This window comes from Trichosurus vulpecula, chromosome 8 (assembly GCF_011100635.1).
Source record: "Trichosurus vulpecula isolate mTriVul1 chromosome 8, mTriVul1.pri, whole genome shotgun sequence".
In the NCBI taxonomy this organism is placed as follows: Eukaryota; Metazoa; Chordata; class Mammalia; order Diprotodontia; family Phalangeridae; genus Trichosurus; species Trichosurus vulpecula.
This window is the reverse complement of record NC_050580.1, coordinates 259,816,525-259,835,723: the sequence shown is the minus strand read 5'-3', so window position 1 is coordinate 259,835,723 and position 19,199 is coordinate 259,816,525. Positions and strand designations below refer to the sequence as shown.

The 19,199-nt window shown below is 34.4% G+C and overlaps 1 pseudogene; it reads left to right on the top strand.

Annotated features, from left to right (window-relative positions):
- The first annotated feature begins 15,620 nt into the window (after positions 1–15,620).
- Positions 15,621–15,977, top strand: LOC118830143 (annotated as a pseudogene).
- The last annotated feature ends 3,222 nt before the right edge of the window (positions 15,978–19,199 follow it).

Sequence of the window (19,199 nt, the reverse complement as noted above, 5' to 3'; positions counted from 1 at the left end):
CATAGAGTTGGTGCTTAGTAAGTGTTAATTGAATCAAATCTATACTCTGCCATATACTTTTTTTTGGAGGGGGGAAGGCAAGGCAATTGGGGTTAAGTGACTTGCCCAAGGTCACACAGCTACTAAGTGTGTCAAATGTCTAAGACTGGGTTTGAACTCAGGTCCTCTTGACTCCAAGGCCGGTGCTCTACTCACCACGCCACCTAGCTGCCCCATGCCATATACTCTTATGACTTAGTCTCTTGCAATGCAATTGTATATACATATTCTATTTTTTTTGTTATGCTTTTATTGTACCCTTCCACAGGAAAGCGATTTCCTGCTGATGTGCAAATGTTGAGTTTGGGAGTTGAACTCCAAAGGACCAGGAGTATTTTATTTCTTATGGAAACTCCTTGTCCTTGAAACTCTTAATAGCCTACTTGAGGCTGGCTTCATTGGCTTTCTAGGTTATGTGCTAAAGTCAGCTCTACGTGAAGATTTTAACTTAGAAAATGTTTCTAGGTAAGACAATCACTTTTACCTATGGTTTATGAGGTCCCTGGCTCTGGGACCAACACTGAGAGTGTTGGTGGGTGTCTAGTACAGATTTAGTAAGGTGAGATATAACAAAGTTCAGTACAAGGAAATGTGGAGCATATAATGAAACAGAAAAAGCAAAACGAGGAGTTTTTTGAGGGGACAGACTCGTGATAAAGAAGGACAGAAACAAGTCCAATGGGCAAATGAACTCTAATGGGCCCCTGGGTGGAATTGGGTACCCAAGCTAGTCAAATCCAGGGGGCATTTATAAAGTTCTTACAGATTGAGCAGGACCAGGCATTGAGGAAAGGAGACTGGGCTAACTCATTCTGAAGATAAGAGAGTCAGGAATGTGGAAGTTAGTTGATAGTCAAACTCTGCTCCATTGGGCTTCTGGATGTTATTTCTGGTTTCACTTTGACAGATTGACCCAGGGGATTTGAATTTCCTGGAGTTTCTCCCTTTAACCTGGTGAAGGGGTGACTGTGGTTCTTACAGTGAAGTAAATGGAAGAAATGAGATATAAAATAAGAAATGATATAAGAAGTGGAGTATAGGACAAAGAACACTGAAAAGATCATCAGGAGACCTGAGTTCTAGAACTAGCTCTAACAGTACCTAATTAGCTGTGTGGTCTGATGCAAATCAATTAATTCCCCTAAGCCTCAGTTTCTACTTCGGAAACATGAAGAAATTGGGTGGATTGTTTCTAAAGTTCTTTTGAGTTTTAAAAATCCATGATTTCTATTTCAGTGGCAAAATAGGTGTCTGTGAACATGATTATAATGCCTCGACAGGAAGATTATGACTTCAGGTGGGGAATGAGGAGACAGAACAATTTGAACCCTTCAAGAAACAGACCTCGTTTTCATGCAAATGTCTCTGGTCTTGAAAAAAAGAGACTAAGGAAAAATGAGAAAATATGGTCTAAATCAGCAGAATTATCTCTAAATAGAACACTTTTGTCAGATTTACTTGAAGCATCAGCAGGATGTCTGTGAAAGGCCTTTGTGTATGTCTTTTTTATTATTATTTTTAAGGATGTGTTCTCAACAGTGATCTTTTTTTTTTTAGTGGTGAGGGGAAAAAGATAATTAAATCTGTTCAAATAAAAATATTGAAAAAATAACAGAAAGAGAACTAACATTTCCATGAAGGTAGAGGACACTTGGATTTAGGTTTGGCAGAAGAGAAAGGAATTCTTTCTGACCCAGACAGAATTTTTCTTAGTGTGGGGCAGCAAAAGTTTGGGAAGAATGAGTTAAGAGGTGCTATCACCTGGGGATTCATGTCTTTTTGTTTTAACTGTTAAGGAATGGGTATAGGGGAGTACATATAAGTATGAGAATACTTCCCATGGATATTGGGAACTCCTAGATGAGGATGCTCCCCCCACCAGTGCATATCATCATCTCAGAAATTTATAGTCTTAGGGAGTTTTCCTTGGCATTACTAGACTGGGACACATAGCCAATATGTATGAGAGATAGTACTTGAACCCAGGTCTTTTTGACTCTGTGACCACTATCCTGGCACTGCCTTTATGCCACTGGTTAAATTGAAACTGATAGCCTTCTCAGAGAGAAATTTTGAATGAGTGCTTTTTGTGAATATTTTTAGGTATGAGATACAAAGGGAAAAGCTTTAAAGACAGACTGATTGATGAATAAGAAAGATGTCCAAAAGATCATTCATTATATGCTATCCCAAGTGGCAAGTGAAGGCAGAGGTACCATAACCCTGATGAAGGGGCAACATCATCTTCCCACTCAGGAGATGGTCATATTTAAGGCCTTCGTTACAGTTAAACTGGCTACCCGAAAAAGAATAATTGTGGTTTTGCATCTTGGTTGATTCACTTCATTAAGCTGTCCCAGAAAAAGGGAAATATCTAGACCTGGAAGAAATCTGAGTCTAGTCTAGTCCCACCTTCTCATTTTACGGATGAGGAAACTGAGGCTAAATGACTTAGCAAAGCTCATATGGGTAGTAAGTATCAGAAGGAAGATTTGATCTAGATGCTTTCACTCCAGAGTCAGTGGTCTTTCTCTAAGACTGACTGCCTCACTGAGAAAGTACTTCCTGTGCAAGTGATAATTCAAGAGTTCATTAAAAAAACCAGATGAAAGGCTCTCTTTTCTTATACTGCTTTTGTAGGGTTTCCATATGAGGTGTATGACTTTGGGTGTTTTGACTCTGGAATTTTGATTTTATTTTTGAGGGCGAGGGGGTGTGGGTGTGGATTTTAGAAAGAGAGGAAGATCTCCAGCACATTGGACAGACATTCAGTGGCAAACTCTTAAAACATGTACATGAGTAATTGAGATAGGCAGGCATAGAAGGGCTACAATCTCTATCATCATTGAAAAAAATTTTGAATAAATGTACTCACAGATCCATTCAAGTATTTAAAGGATAGTAGAAAGGTGGCTATTCCTTTTGTGATTTGCTGTTATTGTCCTATACTTTGTGGGCTAAAATCTCCTGTGCCTTTTTAGGAGAGTTGGGAAGCAATAGAGGCAAGTTTTCCCAATAAACTTAGCCAAGTATGATGCAAAGTTGAGGTTGGCTTTGGTCTTAAGATGAGTTGCTATGGTTGCTTAACTCTAAAGCTATCTCCTTTTTGTTTCTCCAGGTGAAGTTTATGTTGGGACTAGATTAGAAAGCTGAAAAAAAATAGGCATTGAAATGAGCATCCTTTCCTATAATTCAGTTTATTTGCTTTTTCTGTGATTCCTTCATCAATGAATTTCTGGTTGATTAATAAAATATTTTCCTCTGTTGTGAAATACTTCACAACATAGAGCAGTGTGACATAGTATATGACCTACTATAGTAAAGGCTTGGGTTCAAATCTTACCTGTAATGCTAGCTGTATGAAGGTGATCAAATCAGCTTTTTGAGTCTCAGGCCCTTCTACATAACTTGTCTATGAAGTTAGGGTCTGGTTTCAATATGCACTGGAGATGAGAACTTCCACACCAACAAAAGCACATATAAAAACCTCACAACCAAATGCAGAAAAGCAGAAATATCAAATGCATCCTTTCTAGATTATAATGTACTAAGAATTACATGCAATAGAAGGGAGAGGAAACATAGATTAAAAATTGATGACAAGCTAAATAATCTAATCCCAATGAATTAATGGGTCAAAGTACAAATCATAAAAGCAATCAATATTTGTATTAGAGAAAATGACAATGAGACAATATACCAAAATGTGTGGGCTGTAGCCAAGGCAGTTTTAAGAGGAATATTTGTATCTCTAAACATATACATTAATAAAAGGGAGATAGAGCAGATAAGTGAATTGGACGTGCAACTAAAAAAAAAGCTAGAACAAGAACAAGATAAAACTACCCAAATGAATATCAAAATGAAAATACTAAAAGTCAAGGGAGAGATTAACAAAAATGAAGCTAAAAATAATTGAACTAATAAATAAAACTAGGAGACAGTTTTATGGGAAAAAACCCCACAAGAAAATATATAAATCATTGGTTAATTTGATTTTTAAAAGATGAATGTATCAATGGTGAAGATGAAATTAAAACAATTATTAGGAATTATTTTAGCCAAATATGCCTGACAATCCAAGTAAAATGGATGCATATTAATAAAAAACATAAACTGCCTAGATTAACAGAAGAAGAAATTAGAATACTCAACGCTATTTTAGAAAAAGAAATTGAACAAGCAAAAAATGAGCTTCTTAAAAAAAAATCTCAGTGATGGTGAATTTATAAGTGAATTATACCAAATATTTAGGAAATCATTAATACCAATGCTATATAAACTATTTTTAAAAATAAGTCAAGAGAGAGTCCTACAAAATTCCTTTCATCTAACAAATATGGTTTTGATAACTAAATCAGAGAAAGAAAAAACAGAAAAAGAAAATTGTAGACCATTTCCTTAATGAATATTGATGCAAAATTTTAAAATAAGATACTAGGAAGAATATTATAGAAATATATTATATACAATGACTAGTTGGGATTTATACCAGGAATGCTGGCCTGGTTCAATATTAGGAAAACCATCAACATAATTTACAGCAAATTTCTCTGATAAAGGCCTCATTTCTCAAATATAAAAGTAACTGAGTCAAATTTATAAAAATATGAGCCATTTCCCAAATGATAAGTGGTTAAAGAATATGAACAGGCAGTTTTCAGAAGAAGAATTCAAAACTATCAATAGTCACACACACACACACACACACACACACACACACCACTCCAAATCACTAATGATTGGAGAAATGCAAACTAAAACAACTCTGAGATATCAACTCAAACCTACTAGGTTGGCTAATATGATAAAAAAAGAAAATGACAAATGCTGGAGGGAATGTGGAAAAATTGGAACACCAATGCACTGGTGGTGGAATTGTGAACTGGCCCAACCATTCTGGAGAGGTATTTGGAACTATATCCAAAGGGTCATAAAAATTTACATACTTTTGTAATACCACTACTGGATCTGAGTCCCAAAGAAATCCAAGTAAAGGGGAAAGGACCTAATTTGTACAAACAATATTTATAGTAACTCTGTTTTGAGGGAGAAAAGAATTAGAAATTGAGTGTATGTTCATCAATTGGGGAATGACTGAACAAGTTCTGTTATATAATTGTGATGGAATACAACTGTGGTATAAGAAATGACAAGCAGGATGGTTTCAGAAAAACCTGGGAAGATTTATATGAGCTCATGCAAAGTGAAGTGAGCAGAACAAGAAGAACACGGTACACAGTAACAGTAATATTTTAAGGATGATAAACTGTGAAAGATAGCTACTCTGATCAAGATGATGATCCAAGACAATTCCAAATTACCCATGACAACAAATACTATTGATAGAGAGAGAGAGAGAGAGAGAGAGAGAGAGAGAGAGAGAGAGAGAGAGAGAGAGAAGGAGATGGAGACGGAGACAGAGAGAGAACTGATGAGTTCTGAGTGTGGATTTTTTAAACTTTCTTCATTTTTCTTAGTTTTGGGGGTTCATTTTCTTTTGAACTTCACATGTATAGTTGATATCATATTGCTTGCTTTCCCACTGGTTGGGGGGCAGGAAGGATAAGACAGGGAAAGAATTTGTAACTCAAAGTTTTAAAAAAATATTGTTAATTTTTTACATGGAGTTGGGAAATATTTAACAAAAAAATAAAAAATAAGAATGATATAGAAAAAAGAAATGTAAGTCCCAGCTACGCACTTAGCAATCAGAAAAGTAGGTTTCAGGGTAGAGTTCTCCCACAATGGGCAAGGCTTGTAAGAGTGAGGGGATAGAAAAGGCTGGAAAGGGATTGGGCTGGAAGAGAATTGGATAATCAATTTCTATAGAGCCTAAATGTGCCTCTTTGCAACTTCTATCCTTCTTAATACTTGTTCTTCCCAATAGGGTGAGTAGAACAAATCTTAATCTCTCCTCTTGCTGACCTCCACCCCAAAAGTCTGACCTTCTAAAACTGATACAATCCCAGTACTTTAAAGTTTTCCTTTCATGTGAGGATTTCAAGATTTCTTATCTCTGGACATTATCTAACTTGATAATGTTCGTCATAAAATATGTTGTCCAGAATTTAAAACAATGTTCCAGGTATAGTTTGACATCTCCATAATTCTGGGGAATAAATGGGAAAAAATAGCTATTATGTTCCCTGGTTGAGCTTAGAGTTGATTAAATGCTGTAAATATTCTACTAGTGTGATTGATTTGTTTAACTCAAATACAGAAGTTTTCTTTTACCATGATTAAGTATCAAATTTGATTTGACTTACCGCTTTAATCTATCAAGGTCCTTTCTGTATCCTGCTTCTGCCATCCAACATGTTAAAAAATCCTATCAGCTTTATATAATCTTCAAATTTAGTGTAATGGAATATTATTATACTAAAAGAAATGAAAAAATATGAAGAATACAAAGAAATATGGCAAGATATATAAACAAATGCAGTGACAATGTAGAATTCGAATGCACACTAAAAACAGTAAAAATGCAGAAGAAAAATATTCAGAAGGGGACACAGAAACAAAATATTTTTGTTATTGCAAAATTAATACGTTCTATAAAATAAATAATGGAGATTTCAGTTACATCCATTATCTTTTTTCCTATTTGTGGGTTTTTCTTTGATGATTGTTACTAACATAACTTAATGTTCCCTCTGGTAAGGGCATATATAGTCAAGAATAACATTCTCCTGGGTAGAATGGAATTCTTTGGCTTGTTAAGATCCATTGTCAAATAAGGGGTTACATCTCAAAGAGATAACCTTCTGAGTGCACTGATTCCAGAGAAGAAATGCTAAGAGGGTGACTCCATGGGAAGTCAGAATAGTTAACAGTAGGTGAATATCAGTGATTATGAGTCAGGACACCATGGAAGTAAGGGTAGAGTTTACCTTCACTGAAGCTTCCTCCACTCACTTTGGTAAGATAATGCATGTCTGGAGCTGAGTCAAGAGAAAGGTATGATGGTGTACAACTCCTTCCCTTATCTACCCCCACCCCTTAACTCTTGTGGATGATGACAGACTCTTTTCCCTTTTTCCTCCTTCCCTTTTATTTCACCATGAGAACTTATATGAAAACAAAGTTCTCCTGTTCTTTAAAGTTGCACTTATCATTTCTTTTAAATTTAGTCTTGGGTTTGGCTAGATAAAGGATTAGTCCTAACTGTTCTTGTCTTTGTGTATTTCATTACTCATGGAGGATGTGTATGTGTGTGTGTGGGGGGGGGGAAGGAGCATTGTTCAGAAATCATAAGTCTCCAGAATTCTATCCTGACTAAATGAGAAAGAATCTTGTAGACTATGATACTATGTGAACTTTCCAAGGCAGAATAAAAGCTGAATCTGAGATTTCCTTTTGACAAAAATCTGAGTCAATAGATTGAAGTGGTACGAAGAAGGCTGAGTGAGTAAAGAACTGGAGAAGATTCATGGATAGAGGTCTAGGGAAGACCACTCCCACCAGACCCCAACTTGGTTTTCTAATAACTTAATGGTATTATCTGGACTAAAGGGAATACACTCACTTCCTTTCCACAACCCTGAAAGGACAAAATTGACTATGCTCACACAAAAGAGTGAGAAGCTAGTTTCTCAGTTAAATAAATCACCTGTACCCCCACATATTCAAGTTACATATCCACTTTGGCCATATTGTAGTTTCTTTGTAAGTTGCTGGACTAAATGTACTTTCTGCCAAATTGCTTTCTAGTTTTCCCAACAATTCTTCTCAGAAAAGGCATTAGTGATTCCCCTGTAATTAATTTTTTCATATTTATCAAACACAGGGGTATATATTTCTGTGGTTTATGTTTGTAGTTTGTCCTTCTGGCCTGATTTTCTGGGTTTTTAACTAGTACCAAATAATTTTGGTGATTATCACTTTGCAGTAGAGTTTCAGGTCTGGTTATGCTAGGCTCTTAATCCTCAGGATTTTATTTTATAGCTTCCCATGAGGTTATAGTCCTTTTATCTTTCCAAATGAATATTATTTAACTTAATAAAGTATCTCCTTGATAATGGGATTGACACGCCACTAAATCTATAAGTGAATTTAAATGTCATAAGAAGAAAACACTTTAAAATTTAGGGTAAAAGAAAATAAAAAGACTAAAACCTAAATTGGTATATTTTGTTTTTATACTCATAGTTACAAACCCAGTCAAAGAGATATTTGGCTTTTACATAAAGAAGGATAACTCCATGGTTCTTCAGAATGTGAACTATTTCTTACAGTTAGTTACGTGTAATATTCAGAAAAAAAGTACTTTGTGGTATCAAAACCAGTCAGCTACTGGCCTGAGAAGGAAAATAGGTTCCTTAACTGTCAGTCTTTGTTAGCCTGAGGAATCCAAGATACTATCTTTTGGTTGGCTTCTCCCAAGATCTTGGGAAAAGGAAGGCAAAACATAACTGTTAAATATGATTGCCTGTTAACACTGAAATGGAGGCTTGTTCTAAAATGGCATTACTCAAGTAAAGAAAGGCAAAATGCAATATTCTTCAATCTCCGTCACATATAGATATTATTTTTGTCATCTTGCTATGGCCCTTTGTGTGTGAATGTATATGTGTGTGTTCTTCTCTGTTTTGCAGTTTAGACAAAAGGAAAGTTCAAATGACCTCTGTTCCCTTTATAACTTTTATGTTTCTTTATAGTTTATTTGTGCAACCCAGTTATGAGGGTTAATAAGTTCCCCCACTTTTCCTTTTCAGTTTCCCCAATATATCTTTTACCTCCTTACTTTTTCTTTTTAATAGCCTCTTCAAAATACAACAAAACTATTTATAGGTGTTCAGTCTCAGCTGACTTCTTTTATGACCCCTTGTAGCATTAGGATTCTAAAAGAAACTTTTAACACCATCCCCCTTCTTCATTAGAATGTAAACAGTTCATTCTTTAAAAGCACCTTCTGATTCTTTATGACTTATGCCAATATAAGGTCCAAGTGAATATACATTCTTAGTATAATTGGTCAGATAAACATTGAAAAAATTACTTATTGATCCATGGAAAGAAGAAAAGTTCACAAATAAGGGATGGAGAGAATCACAGAAGATTAAATTTCCATTACATGAAATCAACAAGTTTTTGCATGAACAAATCTAATGTAAATAAGATTAAGCAGGAAACAACTAGGGAAAATATTTGAAACAAGTTTCTCTGACAAAGGTCTCATTTCAATCATTTATAAAAATAAGAACCACATCTTGATTTATAAATGGTCTAAGGATATGAATAGGCAATTCTCAAGAGAAGGACCTCAAGCTACTTATTATCATAAGAAAAAAATGCTCCCAATCATTACTAATTACAGAAATATAAATTAAAGCAAATTTAAGTTTCTACCTCAAACTTACCATATTGGCAAAGATGACAAAAAAAGGAAAATGACCAATATTGGAGGAAGTATAGGAAAACAGGCACATTAATACCCTGATGAGGAAGCTGTGAATGGATACAACCATTTGAAAAACAATTCAGAATAATATACAAAAAGTTGCAAAACACTGCATGTCCTTTGATTCGGTTATACCACTGCTAGGCCTATTATTCACTACCTCCATAAAAAAAATCAAAGAAATAGGAAAAAGTCTTATAATGTAAAAAAAAACATAGCAACTCTCTTTAGGGTAGTAAAAACTTGAAAATTAAAATTATTTTCACATTTTAAGAAATTGCTGAACAAGTTACAGTATATGAATTCGATGAAATATTATTGTGCTGTAAGAAATGAAGAAACTGAAGGACATATGAAGACTTATATGAGCTTTTATGCAGAATGAAGTAATCAAGATAAGAATGGTTTATACTTTGCCATCAGAATTATAAAATAGACAATTTTAGAGACTTTTTAAGCTGGTGAGAAATGAAATGAGCCGTACTAGAAGCACAATTAAACAACATTATAAATACAAAGACCTTTAAAAGGCATTAGAACTTATGATTATTCAATAACCATCCAGGATTCCAGCGGCCTAATGATGAGACGTACTATCCACCTCCTGACAAAGAAGTGATGGATTTAGGCTGCAGAATGAGATAGGAATATTTTTGTGTGCAGCTAATGAAGGGATTGTTTTGCTTGATCATACTTCTTACAAGGACTTTGTTTTTCTTTCCTCTCTTTTTCCCTCAGTGGGATGATAGGTGAGATGGAGAGAAAATAGATTTGTTAGTCAATAAAAAAACTAGTAAGTACCTACTATGTGCCAAGCACTATGTTAAGAACTGGGGGCACAAATGGAAAAAAAACAATCTTTGCCTTCAAGTATCTCACATTCTAATGGAGAATACAACAAGCAAACAGATATGTACAAACAAGCTATATATAGGACAAGTAGGAAAATGTTTTTTTGAAGAGGGCTATAGATTTAAAAGGGGGTAAGAAAGGCTTTCTGTAGAAGATACGATTTTAGTTGGGACTTACAGTTAAAAACAAACAGAGTGGTGGGGGATGCTACAGATGTGGAATATTGCATCCTCTTTCAGATGAGGTCATTATATTGTTAATTTTATATAATCATTTCACTTTGTTAGAAGAGTTCTCTTATGGAATAGAAATAATCCATAAATGTTTGTAATGTGAAAACCAAATACATTGTTAAATGTTAAAAAAGAAAGAGGTGGAAGACAATGGGGATAAAGAATGTTTCATATGCTTTAAAAATGTTGGCATTGTTTAGCCATGAATAGTTAGTATCTTTTTCATTGTTTGTGTATATCTTTCTAATTATTTGTATATTTGTCTTATATAATTTGAGTAAAGTCTGTTTGTAGCTCTGTTTATAAAAAACATGTCTATATTTCGGTGAGTTAGCTTGCAGATGGTTCATACTTTTTGTTATTTTGGATAGATTTTCTCTTATGAATTATTTCTGATTTTTAATACTATATAAAATTGTTGATGCTTTGTATACTTATTCTATGTTCTACTACTTTGTGTATTTATTCAATATTCTACTACAATAAGCATCTTGATTAATTTTCTCACTGTTTGTTTAAGACTTTTACAGTATGCCACCATGTCATTTACAAATAGTAACATTCTTTTATCTTTTTGGACAATGTTTGTATCTTTAGTTTTACTCTCTTTTTATTGTGTAGCTGATGATCCTTGATTTATTTGTTTTTATTGGAAAGGTTTTTTTTATAGTATTTCTCCATTGCAAACAAAGTTATCTCTTAGTTTTAAATATATGTTTTGGGTCATGTTAAAATGTCCCTTCAATACCTATAATTTTTCTTTTTAATATAAATGAATAATAAGTTTTATGAAAATGAATTTTCTATATTTATTGAAACAATCACATTTTTAGATATTTGTAATTTATATTATTAATTATGCTCATTTCCCCTTATGTCAAATAATTATTTTCTGAATATATTACTACAGTCTATTTGTGATGCTTTTATTTAAACTATTTTTTGTTAATTTAGTGAAATTGACACATAGTTATTTTTCTCTACTTTATCCCTGAATGTTTTGGGTTTTAGGATGACAGTGGTATAATGAAAGAAATTTGATATAATGCCTTCTGTGTCTATTTCTGAGAATAATTTTATATGAATTGCCCCAATTAAGAAATCGGTTTCTTCATAGAGACACATTTTTCTATTTGCAAGCTGATAAATTTTCTTGCCTTGGGTTATAACTATGAATGAAATAAACCTTTTAAAAATTATTTCTACTGTAAATCATGAATAATGTCCTTTCTTGCCATGAAATTATTTAAATTAATTCATACATTTGTGTTATAATCAAATTAGCAAGGGAATATTTAATAAAATTAGACAAAATAAGTGTTAATTGCTCCTTAAATGTTTGATAGATTTCATTTATAAATCCATCTCGATGCTACCTCCATCCCCCCCACCACTCCCTTTCACATTTCATTTTTTCCTTGTTGGATTTTTTTTTAAAAAATTGGATTGTTTATAACTGTTATTTCTTATTTTGTTAGTTTAACTCTTGTATATTTTTGTAGATACTCATCAATTTAGTAAATTTCTTTTTAATGTAAAGGAAGAAAAGTATTACTTGGTTGTTCAGTAGTCATAGAAATAAAGAAATGGTCTTAAGTCAGAGCAACAGCTTTATTTAGATAGAAGGCAGAACTTCTTGTGAATAAGGTATTGGACCATTGACATATGATATGAAAAGATGTGAAATTAATGTTCTCTGGTATCTTTAAGCATAGGAAAGACTATATTCATTTTGTATCATTTATATGCAAGTTGGCCTGATAAATTATGCTGGGCCCAGTGTGACCTCTTAAGATGTCTTCTAGTACTGGTGTTTTTGCTATAGTGGGACATTTTGCAACATAGTCCTTTCCCCCCCTAGGCTATTAAGTGGGTTAAGGAAATGGCAGTTCCATCTTTGATGAATGATCCCACAAGAATAAGATGAATTGTCTGAAATCAACAAAGCTTTTGAAGGAAATTAATTCCCATGCAGCTTCTTTTCCAAATATTTCGAACTATTTGCCTAACAGTGAATTGGACCTGACATATTAATTGGTTTTCAGAGCTATGCGTGGTGTTTGCTCATTTGTGACTAATTTCTAATATACTGGCATATTTTAAAAACATAGTTGTTCAAATTTTGGAGAACTCTAACTAGAACAATTAATTGATTCTATAACTTTGCTAGCTGGTCAGTTATAGGGATATTTCAGAGTTAGAAGAGACACCAGAAGCTATTTAGTCCAATCTACACCTGAGCAATGATCTTTTCCTCAATATGAACTCAACAAACATTTATCAAGTATGTATTTCATGTAATACCTGGCTCTCAGAATACAAAGACAAAAGTGAAAACAGTTTCAGCTTCAAAGAATTAACATTCCACTTGGAGATACAACACTTGTGCACATAGTATAATATCTTGAGGAGGAAAAGAGTACCAATAATAAAAACAAAAATTCATTTAGTGAAATTCCATATCAGACTTTTAAGCAACCAGTTCTGTGATCTTGAGTGTGTTACTTCATATCTCTGCATTTCAGTATTTTAATATGGATGATAGAATTATATTACATGTCTATAATTCCTCTTTCAGTTTTAAAATTCAATCAGTTTGAGAACTTTAGGTAGATACACACTTTGATCCCAACAAGTAGTAACATCTAAATGTTTACAAAAATGGATGAATGGAAGGCATTTACCAAATCCTTTAAAATGGTCCTAATAAACAACCAGGGAGGGACAAAATAAAGAAAGAAAATACACACAGGTGTCATTAAAGAATGCTAATCCACACATATAAAATTAAATACTAAGAATAAGTCTACTAAAATATATTCAACATGTTATTTGTCATTAACAGGTTGGATTTATGAACAATAATGCAGAATGTTTCAGTGTTAAGGGATCTATAAAAATAATAGATTATATTAAGAATATATTTTTTTAAAAATACATATACTTTTAACAACAAACGCAAAATTTTGATAAAACATACCATTTATCCACATTAAAACATTAAAATACATCAGAATATGGAAGTTTTTTCTTAATATATAATCAAGAACTGATATTATCTGTGATTGAGAAAAAGTAGATACTTTTCCAGTAATATTAAGGTAAAGTAAGACTGTCTCATGTCACTCTGATTATTTGATATAGTTAGAAATGTTAGCTATAGCAATAATGCTAAAAAAAAAGAAATTGTAGAAATAATTGACAGCAGAAGGTGAAATCATCTCTGTTTGCAGATAGCATAATGTATTGCTTGGAGAATTCTAGATGTGAAATTGAATAATTAAATAACTAGAGAGATGCTCATGGTTGGACCAATCCAAAATAATGAAATTGATTGTATTTGCTAAACTAACTTAAAGATTTAGTGACATTAATTAAAATGTCCAGTGATTATTTTATAGAATTAGACACAATAATAAGGGAATTCATCTGAAAGAATGAAAGGTCAAGAATCCCAAGGGAAGTAACTAAAATAAATAGAATTGAAGAGGGCCTAATATTGCTCATCAAAACATTTGGTACTTGGTTAAAAAAATAGAAAAGTTTATCAATGTAACAGAGTAGGTTATGACCAGAAGCTATAAAGTAGCATAGCACCTCAGTGTTTGATAAGCCCAAGGGCACCAAATGCTGTAATAAGAAATACTTGACATTTAATGAAAACTTGTGAGAATACTGAAAAGCAATTTATCAGAAATTAAGTTTAGATGAACCTATTATACTATATACTACAATGAACACATGGCTTAAATATAAAAGATTACATAATTAAAAGGAGGAGAAAGCAAAGAGATACTTTGAGCAACTGTATCTCAGGAAGATCTCTTGACTAAACAAAATATAGGAGTGTTCATAGAAGATAAAATGGGCAATTTTAGTTACAAAAAATTAAAAAGCTTTTGTACAAAAATATCTCTTCAGCTAGAAATAGAAGATCAGTTAATTAGATGAAAATCCCATATCTATGATAAAGATCTGATGTTCAAGATATTGAAAATTAATTCAAATGTATAAGATCTATGCCAAAACCAAGTAGTTTTCAAAAGAGGGCTTACAATTGATCTGCAACTTTTAAAAATGTTTCAAATCATGAATAGTAGGAGATGCAAAAATTAAGTTTTACTTTACTCCCATTGAATTGTCAAAGAAAAGAAAGACAAAATTATAAATGTTGCCAGGACTCTGGGAAGATAGATACACTAATACATGGATGATGGAGCTATGAATTCATCCAATTGTGCTCTAAAACGATTTCACATTACGTTAAAAAAATAACTAAACTGTACATATCCTTTGACGTACTATATAAGCAATAAAAAATATTCATAGTACCACTTTTTGTAATAGCAAAGAATTGGAGGGAACAGGTGCTAATTAATATGGGAATTATGGCATAAAACGTTGAGCATTATTTTTCCATGATAAGTCATGAATGAGAAGTATTCATAGAAACATTTTTGCACTAGCAAAGAGCAAAATCATCGGAACTAGACAAACAATTTACATGATGATCATAATAGTGCAAAGAAAAACAACATCTAAAGAATCAACGCAGTGACCAACTGTGACTTCAAAAGACTACTGGTACAATAAGCATGCATCCTACCTCTTGGCACTAGATAATAAATAAGATACATGTTGCCAGCCACGGCCAGTGGACTAACTTGTTCTGCTTAACTACACTAACTTGTTATAAGAAAGATGGGGATAGTGGCATAATAAAAACATCGATAGAAGTTACATCATTTTAAAAAGAAAACATTGGTTTTAGAAAACATCAGATTGGAATTCCACCACTACTAATTAGTACCTATGTGACTTTAGTCAAGTTCCTTCCCCTCAGTTTTCTTCTCTGTGATATTAAGGATTACATGGTCTCTAAGATTCCTTTTGGCTTTAAATCTATGATCTTATGACATTGGAGAGAATGGTAAGAATTGGTAAGAATGACCATATAGGGAGCTCTGGAATGATTTTCATCCACTGAGGAATGACATTAAACATTATTCGGGCACTGACAGGGGAGCTTAGCACAGAGGCAGCCGTGGCACTAGGAAGGCAGGAGTGCAAAGGCCCGAGGGGCCACCGCTACCATGAGTGTCTTAAACAAGCCCAAGAGCGAGATGACCCCTGAGGAGCCGCAGAAGCGGGAAGAGTAGGAGTTTAACACTGGGCCCCTGTCGGTGCTCACCCAGTCGGTGAAGAACAACACCCAGGTTCTCATCACCTGCCGCAAGAACAAGAAACTCCTGGGCCGGGTGAAGGCCTTTGACAGGCACTGCAACATGGTCTTGGAGAACGTGAAGGAGATGTGGACCGAAGTACCCAAAAGCGGCAAAAGCAAGAAAAAGTCGAAACTGGTGAACAAATATCGTTACATTTCCAAGATGTTCCTGAGTGGGGATTCCGTCATCGCGGTCCTCGGGAACCTGCTCATTGCTGGCAAGTAGTAGAGCCAGAGCCTCCCTTCCCACCCCAACCCTCAGCTCAGCCCAGTTAGGCTGAGGGGTCCACTTGTTCCACCTTTTGTGAATAAAACCTTCCTGTTTATTCTTAAAAAAACCAAACCATTATTCAACCTCATCTAGAGGCACTTCTTGAATCTCTGCATATTTTTTAAAAGAGGAAACAGAACAAAAAGAAATGTCAACTTAAATGTAAAATCATTGAAATAATAGTGTTTATATTTCTTTTAAAAATCACTGTGTTTTATATTTCCATCATCTTGCTTTCCAAATATAACCTCCTCTCTTCCTTCAAGAACCATACACAAACACACAGAAAGAGAGAGTTAGGTCTGACAATATATGGAATATTCCATATCCATCATCCCTCATATATGTGAGGAATGGAGGTAACTGCTCATCTCTTCTTTTGAAGACAGGCTTGGTTATTATAACTACACAACTTTGTTCCTTCCTTCCTTCCTTCCTTCCTTCCTTCCTTCTTTCCTTCCTTCCTTCCTTCTGTCCTTCCTTCCTTTCTTCTTTTCTTCCTTCTTTCCTCCCATTTCATTGTTTTTGTTTAAATCATTTATTTTTATTTAACTTATGTTTATTAAAAACTTGCATCAGTTCTTATATTTTTCAATGCTTCTCTGTATTCTTCACATACATTATTTCTTAAGGCACAGCAATTTTTTTTTATTTTTTAAATTTAATTTATTTAATATATTTAGTTTTCAGCATTGATTTTCACAAGTTTGAATTTCAAATTTTCTCCCTATTTCTACCCACCCCCCACTCCAAGATGGCGTATATTCTGGTTGCCCCACTCCCCAGTCAGCTCTCCCTTCTGTCACCCCACTCCCCTCCCATCCTCTTTTCCCTTCCTTTCTTGTAGGGCAAGATAAATTTCCACACCCCATTGCCTGTGCATCTTATTTTCTAGTTGCATGTAAAAACTTTTTTTTTTGTTTTTGAACATCTGTTTTTAAAACTTTGAGTTCCAAATTCTCTCCCCTCTTCCCTTCCTACCCACCCTCCCTAAGAAGGAAAGCAATTCAACATAGGCCACATGCATATCATTATGTAAAACCCTTTCACAATATTCATGTTGTGAAAGACTAACTATATTCTGCTCCTTCCTAACCTATTCCCCTTTATTGAATTTTATCCCTTGACCCTGTCCCTTTTTAAAAGTGTTTGTTTCTGATTACCTCCTCCCCCTATCTGCCCTCCCTTCTATCATCCTTCCTCTTTTATCTTCTTCCTCCTTCTTTCCTGTGGGGTAAGATACCCAATTGAGTGTGTATGTTGTTCCCTCCTCAGGTCAAATATGATGAGAGCAAGATTCACTCATTCTCCCTCACCTGCTTCCTTTTCCCTTTCTACAGAACTGCTTTTTCATGCCACTTTTATGCGAGATAATTTACCCCATTCTATCTCTCCCTTTCTCCTTCTTTCAATATGTTCGTCTCTCATCCCTTAATTTAATTTTATTTTTTTAGATATCATCCCTTCATATTCTACTCACCCTGTGCCCTCTGTCTATATATACATACATACACACACATATGTATGCATGCGCACACACACAAATGCACACACACACACACACACACACACACACACACACATATATATATATATATATATATATATATATATATATATATATATGTGCATAGTCCCTTCAGCTACACTAATACTGAGGTCTCATGAATCATACACATCATCTTTCCATGTAGGAAAGTAAACCAAACAGTTCGATTTTAGTAAGTTCCTTGTGATTTCTTTTTCTTGTATACTTTTTCATGCTTCTCTTGATTCTTGTGTTTGAAAGTCAAATTTTCTATTCAACTCTGGTCTTTTCACTGAGAAAGCTTGAAAGTCCTCTATTTTATTAATAATCCATATTTTACCTTGGAGCATGATACTCAGTTTTGATGAGTAGGTGATTCTTGGTTTTAATCTTAGCACTATTGACCTCTGGAATATCATATTCCAAGCCCTTTGATCCCTTAATGTAGAAGCTGCTAGATGTTGTATTATCTTGATTGGGTTTCCACAATACTCAGAATGTTTCTTTCTGACTGCTTGCAGTATTTTCTCCTTGATCTGGGAGCTCTGGAATTTGGCAACAATATTCCTAGGAGTTTTCTTTTGGGGATCTATTTGAGGAGGTGATCTGTGGATTCTTTCAATTTCTATTTTACCCTCTGACTCTAGAATATCAGGGCAGTTCTCCTTGACAATTTCTGGAAAGATGACATCTAGGCTCTTTTGTTGATCATGGCTTTCAGGTAGTCCAATAGTTTTAAAATTCTCTCCTGGATCTATTTTCCAGGTCAGTGGTTTTTCCAATGAGATATTTGACATTATCTTCCATTTTTTCATTCCTTTGGTTCTGTTTTATGATATCTGGATTTCTCATCAAGTTACTAGCTTCCACTTGCTCGAGTCTAATTTTTAAGGTAGTTTTTTCTTCAGTGGTCTTTTGGACCTCCTTTTCCATTTGGCTAATTCTGCCTTTCAAGGCATTCTTCTCCTCATTGGCTTTTTGGAACTCTTTTGCCATTTGAGTTAGTCTATTTTTTAAGGTGTTGTTTTCTTCAATATTTTTTTCAGTATTTTTTTGGGTCTTCTTTAGCAAGTCGTTGACTTGTTTTTCATGGTTTTCTCACATCATTCTCATTTCTTTTCCCAACTTTTCCTCTGCTTCTCTAACTTGCTTTTCCAAATGCTTTTTGAGCTTTTCCATGGCCTGAGACCAGTTCATGTTTTTCTTGGAGGCTTTTGATGTAAGCTCTTTGATTTTGTTGACTTCTTCTGTCTGTATGTTTTGGTCTTCTTTGTCCCCAAAGAAAGATTCCAAAGTCTGAGACTGAATCTGAGTATGTTTTCGCTGCCTGGCCATATTCCCAGCCAACTTACCTGACCCTTGAGTTTTTTGTCGGGGTATGACTGCTCGTAAAGTAGTGAGTCCTTTGTTCCAAACTTGAGGGGATGTGCTGTTGTTTTCAGAGCTATTTCTATACAGCTAGCTCTGCCACACCAGCACTCCTCCTTCCCCAAGAACCGCCAACCTGGACTGGACTCAGATCTTAAGCAGGCTCTGCACTCCTGCTCTGATCTGCCACTTAATTCCTCCCACTGGTGGGCCTGGGGCCAGAAGCAACTACAGCTGTAGTTCTGTAGCTGTACTACCTCCACCGTCCCTGGGGTAGTGGC